Source organism: Pleurodeles waltl, chromosome 4_1 (genome assembly GCF_031143425.1).
Source record: "Pleurodeles waltl isolate 20211129_DDA chromosome 4_1, aPleWal1.hap1.20221129, whole genome shotgun sequence".
Lineage (NCBI taxonomy): Eukaryota > Metazoa > Chordata > Amphibia > Caudata > Salamandridae > Pleurodeles > Pleurodeles waltl.
Window position 1 is genome coordinate 659546056 of NC_090442.1, and position 11616 is coordinate 659557671.

The following is an 11616-nucleotide window of genomic DNA, read 5'->3' on the forward strand; positions in this document are numbered from 1 at the left end:
TGGGTACATGTAGTATCACTTTACTAGGGACTTACAACTAAATTAAATGTGCCATTTGAGTGTAAGCCTATTTGACGATGTTTAAGGGAGCGAGAGCACAATCGCTTTAAAAGTTTGGGGGTGACCCTGCAGAGATGGCCAAGACCAGTGTTTTGGTTGTGACTTTTACTAAAATTCAGAAGTCCTTCTAAATGCTAACTTACTAAGGTTTTTTTTCAGCAAATAGAGCACTAAATTTCACAGTCTTTATCAAAACCTTGTACTTCCTCTTTCAGAGATTTGCTCAGTTCGGAGTGAAGCGGGAGCCCACCCTGAATTACCCACACTTAAAAATAGAACTGTCTGAAACTGGGCCCCAGAGATGATAATGCAGCAGGGAAATTCTAGACAGAAATCAAAATGGAACAGGAGAAGGCAACTGCCAGCCTCAGCAGTGAGGCGGCAAAGCCCCCCAGGGCAGACAAGCAGCAATGATGATGAACAGGCACTGGAAAGATAAAGAGCATTTTGGAGGTGGCTTTGTATAACATGGAATGAGCTGTGCCGGAGCCAGTGTGATAAAGCTGGGTACCCATGTTTTGCCTGTCACTGTGGGGGCATCCTGACAGACCGCCTGGTCACTGGCCCAAGTGCTGTGAAGTGAAAGAGAGCAGGCAGTGCGGCGCCTTGCAGCTGCAAGCAGGACATTACACTACATTGGAACAGCCTCAACCAACTCCCTTAAACAATCCTGGTGCTACTCTGATGATGTTAATCGGCATGAGAGACGCGCCAAGATTGGAGGGAGTGGACTCACTCAGTGCTCCCGAGGGCACTGGAGGACTGTGTTTGCTCTGAACCCAGATGTCTTAGACAGCTGGGTTAGAGAGGTTTAAAATGCGCTTGTCTGGCTTGTTGTCGGACGACAGCTGGCCAAAGGGACAAGCGCTCTTTAAGCTTAATTGCACAGGCAGCCCACCACTCCTCTCTGTTGCTGCCACTCATCAGGCCCCTCCCTGTCATGAGAGTCTGTTCGGGACAAGTTGATGAAAGATAAAATAGTAATAAATTAACCTTATTACCATTTTATTTTTCATCGGTGAGGCTTTGGGGGCATTTTAGTTGGCGGGGCGACACTCCTTCGCTCTAATGGAGGAGCAGTCCCTGAGTTTTCTTTTTGGTGTGAATTCTCATAAGTATTTTGTGTTTGGAAAATATGATTGATATAATATGGATTTAGTGTCAACGTGGTTGAAGAAAACCAGCCAATACCTTTGTTTTAGTCTCAATTCTGCAAAACCGTAATTCTAGTGCTTCAGCGGCCTTCTGAATCACAACTGCAAAGTCCACTGTTTTTTGGGGCATTTTCCAACTGTCATTTATGGACATGCCCTTTGACAGGACTTACCAGTTTGGGGACAAGACAGATTCTGATTTGAAGCAGTTCAGGTAGAGCAGGGCCACAGCATGCTCCCTATCGTTACTTGCCCCTCCTGGACCCATCAGCCCCACTATTCCTTTTGCAACTTTGGCAGAGTTACACCATACTGTCAATCAATTCAGCCCCAGCACAGTTCCCAACAGTTTCACTGCTGTGTTCTCTGTCAGCATGCCTCTCGTTCCGCTGCCTCCTGTAGCCCCACCTGCAAAACCCCTTTAGTGTGCCCTTAGTTGAGCACATCCACCCTGTTGAAGGCAGCATCTGGTGATTCTTGCTGGGTTGAAAGTCCATAACATCATATGGATGGGTCCTGCAGATAGTTCAGAAGGGGTACACCTTGCCCTTTGTTGCCACTCCACCACACTTCCCGTCATTTCCAGAGTGACTGGTAGGGGACCATCTGTCTGCCTTTCCTCAGGAAGGGCAAACCCTTTTACCCAAAAGAGCTATTGAGGGGATGCATGCCCCAGAAATGAGTCATGGTTGTTATTCCTGCTATTTGCTGGTGCCAAAGAAGGACTCTGAAGGAAAAATTCAGTTTGCTCACACTGGGCCAGGTCTTTGGTACCCTCAACCCTGGAGACTGGATGGTGGTGTTGACCTGCAGGAGACCTGTTTCCATATACCCGTTCTGCAGTGCCATCAGTGCTACCTGTGGTTTAGGGTGGGAGAAAAGCATTTTCAGTTTGCTGTGCTTTGATCCCACCAGTGCCCCCCAGGTGTTCCTGAAAACAGTGTTCCTTGTGGTGAACCACCTGGCAGAGTCTTTGAATGCCAGGGTGGACAAGCTCAGATGTAGACACCTAACAGATCAGAAGTGGCATTTACACCCACAGGTGGCGCAAATTCTCTTCATTTAATTAGGAGAATCTTTTCTTATTTTATTTGTCCCAGCTCAGAAAGTGCAATGTTAGCAGTTCTACGCGGTCAAGTTTTCAAGGTCTCCAAATCAAGAGAGGTGTGGGGGATTTTACGGTCCAGTGTACAGTCCCCTAATATATATATCACATAAGGATACACAGTTCCAAAGGTGTTGAGTTCCAACTAGGACCCCTAAATTGGATACAGGTCAATCTAGGCACTGCTATGAGCAGAAGCAAGGGCCCTCACAAACTCAAATGAGTGTCATGCTTCATCTTTGGGCCTGCTCCTCATTGGACCGGCGCTGCAGTGTCCAGTGGGCCCCACAAGGGGTCTCTTTGCTGGAGACTTTGTTGAATGATCCCATTTGATTGAGCACAGGGATATACGCGTCCTGTGAATTAGGAAAGTAAGAGACTGGGAAGTGAATGAAAAAGTTGACTATAGGACCCCACCTCTATGTATTTATTTTATTTGCTGGGTCTATGTCAAGGTTAAAACCAGGACAACGAGAGGTGAGATAAACTTGATACAAGGCCAAGTTGCAGGGGTGCAAGTAAGAGTTGTAGAAAGGGGTCCAACCAGAAGAGAGGATTTACCAGTGAGACCAGAGAGAATGCCAGAGGGCTGGGTTCAAGGAGAGGTAGTAATGGGTAGCCAGGTGAGATAAGTCAGCAGATGAGTGCAGTCAGTATGGGATGGAGTGTTACTGTGCGGATGCAAGCAGTTGGCATAAAGAGAGTGGGGTGTTAGTAGAGGGCATGGATGGGAAACAGAAAGGAAAGCAGGTAGAGATGGAAATAATGAGGTAGAAGGAGAGGGGATAGCAGAGGACAGGGATTTTTGGGTAAAGAATGGTGGTAATAGTGTTAGCACTGGGAAACTGCATGAATTTGCCATAAAATATTGTAATAGCTGATACGATGTTGCCTGTAGTAGTAGCCATTTTGTTTGTCAATGTTAACCATAGATGTTCAGTCTGACTCTCCTCTGAACTATTTAGGCTTTCTCTCCTACTTGGCAGCTCTAAAGAAGTATTTTATTTTCATATTGCAGAGTCTATAAGCTCCTGTTCTTGTATCTCTTTTTCAAGGTCTTTTTGCCCCCTTCACATGAGAAAGCTGTGCACCTCTTGTGGTATCAAAGTTTGAGTCACATGTGTTTCCTTGTTATGTTTTAGTGCATAATGTCTATAAAAAGCACATGTAAGATGGGGCGGACAGCGTAAGATGCTCAATTGCTGGAGGGGAATTCTTTGACGAGTTGCATGGATTTATCTAATTTTGTTATTTCGAATTTTTGCTTAATAAATATGTTGAGGCCTCAAGAGGGCTTGAGGTTGTATTTTCTTTCCCAGTAGGATGGGTTGGGAGATTTGAGGTGGATGTGAGGGGTTGGTTCCGATGTTCGTAGAAAACAGTTATTTACTTGAGTGTCCTAGTAGTTGGGACAGCTTGGACTGTTCAGCATTTTTTTGCTGCGATGTTTACGATTGGCTGTATATTTTCTGGCAGTGAGGTCCACTTTCTTTATCACCAGTTCTGAGGGTTCTTTATTTTCTGGGACATACATTTTAATGTGCTATTTTCCTGGCATGGGACCAGTAGTGTACATTTTGCCCTGTCAGTGCTAGTTCTGCTGTTGTAGGATTTTCAATGAGAATTCATTTCCTGCACTCTGTAACACATCCGCACTGCTACCCCATAGTACAAATAATTACATCCACTGTTTTGTATTGGCGTTTGCTAAGTTTACTTCTCTGGCTGCATGCATCTTCAGTAGATCTCCTGTTCTCTTTCTAGTGATTTTTTTCTTATCAGCTTGATTCACAGAACGTTTTCTGTGGCTAGCTGTGTCATATTATTGGCTTAGCTGTTACAACCTTACATTTCCAATTATAAGACACACTTCATCATGGCAAAATTATTTTTAAATTGGGCATAAGGCCTTGTCTTAATGGATACTTTTAACTGCAGATTCCTCACCTTTAGAATTTCCCCACGAGCCAGTCTGAATGCTGAGAATTTTTTCAGTAATGACTCCAAAAAGCCGTGGAAGTGATGGAGAAGATCCACATATAAGCACCACCCTGCATAGTGACATCAGTTCCTTCCTTTCAGTGTCATTTGATGCACTTCTGAGGTTCTGCTACCAACTCTGTTAATCTTTGGACAACTTTTAAAAAAATCAGGGAACAGTGCCCCCACCAAGATCGTCGGGATTCAAGCTGTGTTGAGGCTGCAGTAAACAGATAATAGTCAAGGATCTGCAAAAAATGTGTGTGTGGTGCTTGAGCTCAAGCCATGACTCAAAGACTTTCAACAGGTTTACGTACCCTCATACTCCTGTAGTTACTTTGGTTATAGAAAAATAAATTTTACATCACTGGACATAAGACGATGTTCCAGCATGTTCCGACCCTGCACCAAATATAGGACTTCAAAGAGGCCATCATACAGATCTCTGGTGTGATTCCACCTCCCTCTGGCATGCATTTGGGCCCCATGGAGCAGAAGGGGTCTCCAGTTAGACTTCCGCTAGCACGTCTACCCCGAAACCATCTACTCCTTCAGGACCCATTACAGGGTCTCTGATCTTAACTTCTATTATGGTGCCAATGTCCATGCAGGTTCCTTTCGTAATGGTACAGACTCCACCCATGCCAATTAATGATCTGACCACCAACTGAAATTGACCCATTCCAGGCCTAGGTGGTGCTATGAAATCATGAACGCAGCCGGTGATTATACAACCGAATTCCAATCCAAGGCCTTTGCCTCGATCCCAGTACCAGCAGAGAATTCACTCTCTTTTTTGCTGTGATTCGGGCTCAATGCAGGAGGCACTCAATGTTCCTAATGACACTGATGATGTTGAGGAAGAGGACAGATTAATTCTTCCTCATTATACTGATGATGCACTGTATTTAAACAAAATACCAGTGGTCACAAGACCTCTCCTAAAACACAGCTAGACTTGCTGTCTGGGCCACCAATGGACAATATTACTTTGTTTGCAGTTGTGATTCAGAAGGCCGCTGAAGCACTAGAATTACGGTTTTGCAGAATTGAGACTAAAACAAAGGTATTGGCTGGTTTTCTTCAACCACGGTTAACTTCATCTGGGTCATTATTGCCATTTATTGAAGCCCTTACTGATGCGCTTAAAGCCTAATGAGCCAAGTCATGCCCGCCGCCAGTCAGTCGACTTGTGGGTAGGCGGCATAGACCAGATCCCATTGACCTGGACCTCTTAACCATGTATCCTACACTGTAATATTGGGTTGTTCCAGTTTCTTAAATTAAAGTCAATCTGGATTATTTTCCAACCAATTCTCTGGATAGGGACTTGAAAAGAACTGATGCTTTCATAAAAAAGGATGTTTTCTTTGGCTACTCTAGCAGTCAGACCTATCAGTGCAGTTTGTCTTTTGGGTAGGTAGCCCAAGCATTGGTGTATATGGCCAGTGACATCTTGCTAGCCATTTCAGAGGACCTCGGGCCCCATTAGCCTAAACAATATATAAACAATATACAATGGTGAGGCTGCTGCTAAGTGCTCCAAGCTGGCTCGGACACAACAGATACTATGGCCAGAGATATTGGCATCAGTGCTGTGCTCATCTGAGCTTTCTGGAGATGTGTAAGTGTCCTTAATGGACATGCCCTTCTGTGACCAAAGGCTATTTGGAGAAAAGGCTGATTTGACGCTGGAGCAATTCAAGGAGAATCGCAGCCCTGCAGAATCACTGGGGCTACTGACACAAGCTAAATAATGAAGCTACCTGTATTGCAGGGGCTTATTTATTTTAGGGCTGTCTTGACTTGTCTGAAGAACAAGAGTCAGAAATGGGGTTACATGTTTTGATTGAAAAGTAGATGGTCTGGGATCGCTGTGGTGAAATATATCCTTCTGCACGTGAGCAAATCGCCTGATCCCGTTTTACCTCGTTAACTTCCTCTCCTATGCCTTTTTCTGTGCGTTATGCATTTTTATATCTTAACGGTCTTCCGTTGTGCGTTTGAAAGAAAAACCACATGGAAAGTGTTGCCCTTCTGCCAGGATGAGATAGGCCTCGTGGCTACTTTGCATTCTTTGTAACTAAGAAACCGTGGCACAACTCCCTTGTTGCCGACTTGGCCAATGTGTGTGATGCTGGGCTAACCTCTTCCAGCTCGGTGTGCCTTCACATTCTTTACATTTAAATTGTATCCCACAGTACCTTTCTCCTGTATTCTTGCCCGCGTCTTATGAGTCAAGCGCTGAGCTCAGCAAAGGGACTTTCTGTTAGATCTGACCATGTGTGCGAGGCTGGGTATTGGCAGAGTTCTAGTGCAAGCCCTAATGCGCTTTCCACACCTTCCCTGGTTGTTCAATAGTTTCCTTAGTGCCACATATGTCAAGTAACCTGGTGGTGTCACATGCCAAGTCGTAGGCCTCTGACTTTTCTCCTTTTGCATCAAGTGTGTGAATTGGGCCCATCGGCTGCACTAGCATTCCTTGCCCCTGGGCTGGATCCAAGATTTCTGTAGTACCATTTTAAGGATTTTTGTGGCCTCAAGCAAGATATATTTAGGATGCCTGTTCAGAACAACTCCGGTTATTCGTGCACTTGTCTGCTAAACAACATTGAATTCTATGTTAAACTTTGAGAATTGAGCTCACACATAAAATGCCAAACGTTTATTCGCCGGCCAAATAGTACTAAAAGAAAGCTTCAGCAAACATTGATAAAGCCATTTCTTTTTGTAGCTGGGTCTCTCTTTTCTTGTGTTGTGCAAAAATATTTTATGTGAAATTCGTTGTTTAAAAGTCTCTTCCACCCGCCTCAGTATTCCCTGCTCGCACATTTAATTGGAGCAGCCGCGAGTTTAAGGGGAGGGCTTTGGGCACCGGCACGTTTTATTCACAATTTAAGCACTGGAGAAATGAAACAGCAGTAGGTTGCAGAGAGAGGGATGAGGGGTATAGAGTAAAGATGGGCACGCTAAATGGTAAAGAGAAGTGAAGTTACGAGAGGTAGCAAGTAGTGCATTGAGAGAAGTGAGGAAAACAGGTCTGCGGAAGCAGTTGAGGTAGAGTGCGTAGGTCATTGATAGGAAGACGTAGGTACAAGGAGACAGATGGGTGTGATGAAGTAAGGAGAGAGGCATCAAAGATGGAAAAAGTGAGGCTTCATGCACAGCTGTCAAATGAAGCAAAAGAATGTGTTTGTATGCTCACTCGCCGGACTTCAGGGAGTCCCTTGAAGGTGAGGGCTCTGGGCAGCCGCTCTCCTTGTCCATGCCGCGACGGCTCGGCTTCTTGTGTTAGTGGCCCAGAAGTGGCTGCCCTTTTAGATGTGAAGCTCTAGATGACGTCCAGGGCTCCACTCCACTTCTCTGTCTGTGCCAGAGGGAGGGACATAGGAGTGTCGAATGCGGAAATGGAGAATACTTCCTTCTTGGCCATGCAAATTGGGCTCTTAGTGCAGTAGAAGCAAATACAGCAGGTAGTGGGACCTACTATGGGGAAAAGTGAAGGCTGGTGCACGAGAAAAGGTCTTGGAGGGGGTGGAGTATTCTGAAGTGATAGTTATGCTTAAACATTCAAATACACTACAAGAGTATCCCCATGCCCACTCTTCAGCTACTGCTGCGTCACATGGTTACGACATAGACCATATTTACATCCCAGAAGCATGCCGTCTTCACCTCAGGACGTGTGCCCTGGCGGAGCACCCCATACTTTTTTAGGGTGCGGCAGGGGACAGATAAAAATAAAGGCTGGCTCGGTTCCCTCTGCTCCAGCACCGTCTCCCCTTAATGATGTTCCCTGTGACGCCCCCCACCCCTGGGCTTGGAGTCTTCCGCGTACTGCCAAAGCCACCTCAGATCATAGGCGCGTGAAGTAGGGTGCGTGTTAGAAATGCGAATGAGCAAAAAGGTGCCTTGAAATGCTGTCTTCATCTTGTAACATTTGCTGTGTTTAAAGGCAGCGTTCACATGACAGACTATATCTTCTGACAAATTGCTGCTTCTTCATTTAACATGGGGATTAGTGTTTACTTTTAGTTTCCTGACTACAAACTGAGAGGATTTTGTAAAGTGAACTGTTAGAAATGGGGTTTCTGGTTGGCTAGGGTATGCACCTCAGCCAGGCAGAACTTACCCACTCTAGTCAGGGCAAGGGAGTTACACGTCCAAGATAACCCCTGCTCACCCCCTTGGTAGCTTGGCACAAGCAGTCAGGCTTAACCCAGAGGCAATGTGTAAAGCGTTTGCACAACACACACAACACATGTGACACAATATCCCCACCACAAAGGAAACACAACACCAGATTATATGAAAATATATTGTATTGTACACAAGGCAATTATCAGACCAAACATCACATATCAGTACTATCCTGCTACCTTAGCAGTTGTCAGAACGTTACACATTAGCTACTCTGCAACCTAGCAGTCGTCACACATAACACACAGGTTACTCAGTATTCTGCAACATAAGCAGTAGTCAGGAAAACATGTTATTACATCACAGCACTTGTCATAAGAATATCATAAAATGCCCATAGTAGGAACATTAGAAAACATATGGCAAGTTAGAAAAACATATTAGCAAGCATGTCCATAAAAGGAACATTTGCATACACATATGTAAAAACATCAAACGCAGGTAGGTAATATACGAATCAAACAAAAGTCTGTAGAAAGAACTTTGGATTGCAACTATATTGGTCCTTTAAACAGTACCTGGTTGGATGAAGGCACCTCTAGTGCCTAGAAGGCGAACAATGGGGCCCCCGGCGCTCCTATGCGCAAAATGGGGGCCTCCCTTATACTCTGGGGTCAGAGGAGGTCGACATGCACCTCCTCTCTTTTATAGACAGGCCCCTCTGGGGACCGTGATTACTGGGGGCCCCCCAGGGCCTCAACCAGCCCTCACTAGGGGGGCCAAAGCCAGCAAAAACAACTTAGGGCAGGAGGGGGGCACCACGCACACCCTCTGGGTTTAATGACAGGCCCCTCCCGAGACCCGCGATCTCTGGGGGCCCCCCGGGCCTCCACTGGCCCTTCCACCAAGGGGGGGCCACAATAATGCCCGCTTTTCCTAACAGCAGAAGAGGAGCGTCCTGCTCCTAACGCAGAGGCCAGGGGGAAGGGGGCACTCCCCGCGCCTTCCCCTGGTTCCGCCGTGAAGCCACAAGAAGATCGGACCCCTCCTGGGGCCCGAGCAGGCACTCACCTGCACCCGATGCGGTGCGCGAGTGTTCGTCCAGCTTCCCGGGCCGCTGCAGTGATCTTATTTAAAGGGGCACAATGCAGCCAGGAGCCTACCAGCTCCCAAGGCTCCATAAGCGCGCTGCAAACCACGGAGAAGCACCCCTCGTGAAGAAATGGATGCAGGGGTCAGGGGCCACAGCACCCTGCCCCTGGGGAGCAGAATCTTGAGACAAGGTCCTCAGGTGGAGGGCCCAGCTACAGGCCAGCACAAGGGAAAGGCAGCAAGTGGCAAGTCCTTCACAGTGACCAGGCAGGTCACAGGTCAGCACAGCAGCAGCAGTCCATGGCGATTCCTGGTGAGTCCTTTCAGCCTTTGGTGTCCAGTTCCAAGATGATTCCAAGAGTCTCCAAATTGTGGGGAAAATTCCCCTGTACTTATAGTCAGTTCTTACAGTGTTTTACAATGTTAGGGAGAGGAGGTTCCAGACAGTTACAACTGGTTCTGGGAGTGCCCCCTCTCGCCTTTCAGCACAGGCTCCAAACATCAGTGGGGGGTTAACGACCCTATTGTGTGAGGCCAGGGCACAGTCTTTACAAATGCAGGTGTGCCCCGCCTCTCCCTTCTCTCAGCCCAGGAAGACTATTCAGTATGCAGATGCACCTCTGTGACACCTCCACCCTCCCTGTGTACAGGCTGTCTGAAAAGTATGCACAAAGCCCCAACTGTCACTCTGCCCAGACGTGGATTAGAGTCAAGCTGCAAAACACCAGAATCATAAGTACAGATAAATGCGCACTTTCTAGAAGTGGCATTTCTGTGATAGTATTAAAAAAATACACCCACACCAGTAAGCAGTATTTATTATCACCATCACAACCATATCAAACACGCCTACACTACCCCTCATAAATCAGACAATACCCTTTACACATAAGGCAGGGCATTTCTAATGCAATCCTATGAGAAGGCAGCACTCACAGCAGTGAGACACCAAGTTAGGCTGTTGTCACTACCAGGACAGGCCATGCAATATGGCACATGTCCTGCCTTTCTACATACATGGCACCCTGCCCATAGGGCTAACTAGGGCGTACCTTAGGGGTGACTTACATGTAGTAAAAGGGGAGTTCTGGGCCTGGCAAGTAAGTTTAGGTGCCAGGTCCCTGTGGCAGAAAACTGCGCACACAGACCCTGCGCTAGCAGGCCTGAGACAGGTTTGAAAGTCTACTTCAGTGGGTGGCGCAAGCAGCGCTGCAGGCCCACTAGTAGTATTTAGGCCCGTATTTATACTTTTTGACGCTAAACTGCGCTAACGCAGTTTAGCGTCAAAAAATTTTGCGCCGGCTAACTTCATTCTGAAGCGCCATGCGGGCGCCGTATTTATTGAATGGCGTTAGCCGGCGCAAGCAGACCGGCGCTGCCTGGTGTGCGTGGAAAAAAACCACGTACACCAGGCAGCGCCGGCGTTGGGAAAAGTGGCGCTAGGGCGTCTTAAAAATGGTGCAAGTCAGGTTGACGCAAAAAATCGCCTCCACCCGATTTGCGCCATTTTTAACGACACCCAGACGCCATTTACATGACTCCTGTCTTAGTAAAGACAGGAGTCATGCCCCCTTGCCCAATGGCCATGCCCAGGGGACTTATGTCCCCTGGGCATGGTCATTGGGCATAGTGGCATGTAGGGGGGCACAAATAAGGCCCCCCTATGCCACCCAAAAAAAAAATAAAAATTTTTTTTATACATACCTGAACTTACCTGAATGTCCCTGGGATGGGTCCCTCCATCCTTGGGTGTCCTCCTGGGGTGGGCAAGGGTGGCAGGGGGGGTCCCTGGGGGCAGGGGAGGGCACCTGTGGGCTCATTTTGAGCCCACAGGCCCCTTAACGCCTACCCTGACCCAGGCGTTAAAAAGTGGCGCAAATGCGGGGTTTTTTGACCCGACCACTCCCGGGCGTGATTTTTGCCCGGGAGTATAAATACGACGCATTTGCATCGCCGTCATTTTTTTAGACGGGAACGCCTTCCTTGCATCTCATTAACGCAAGGAAGGCGTTCACGCAAAAAAATTACGCTATTTGCCCATACTTTGGCGCTAGACGCGTCTAACGCCAAAGTATAAATATGGCG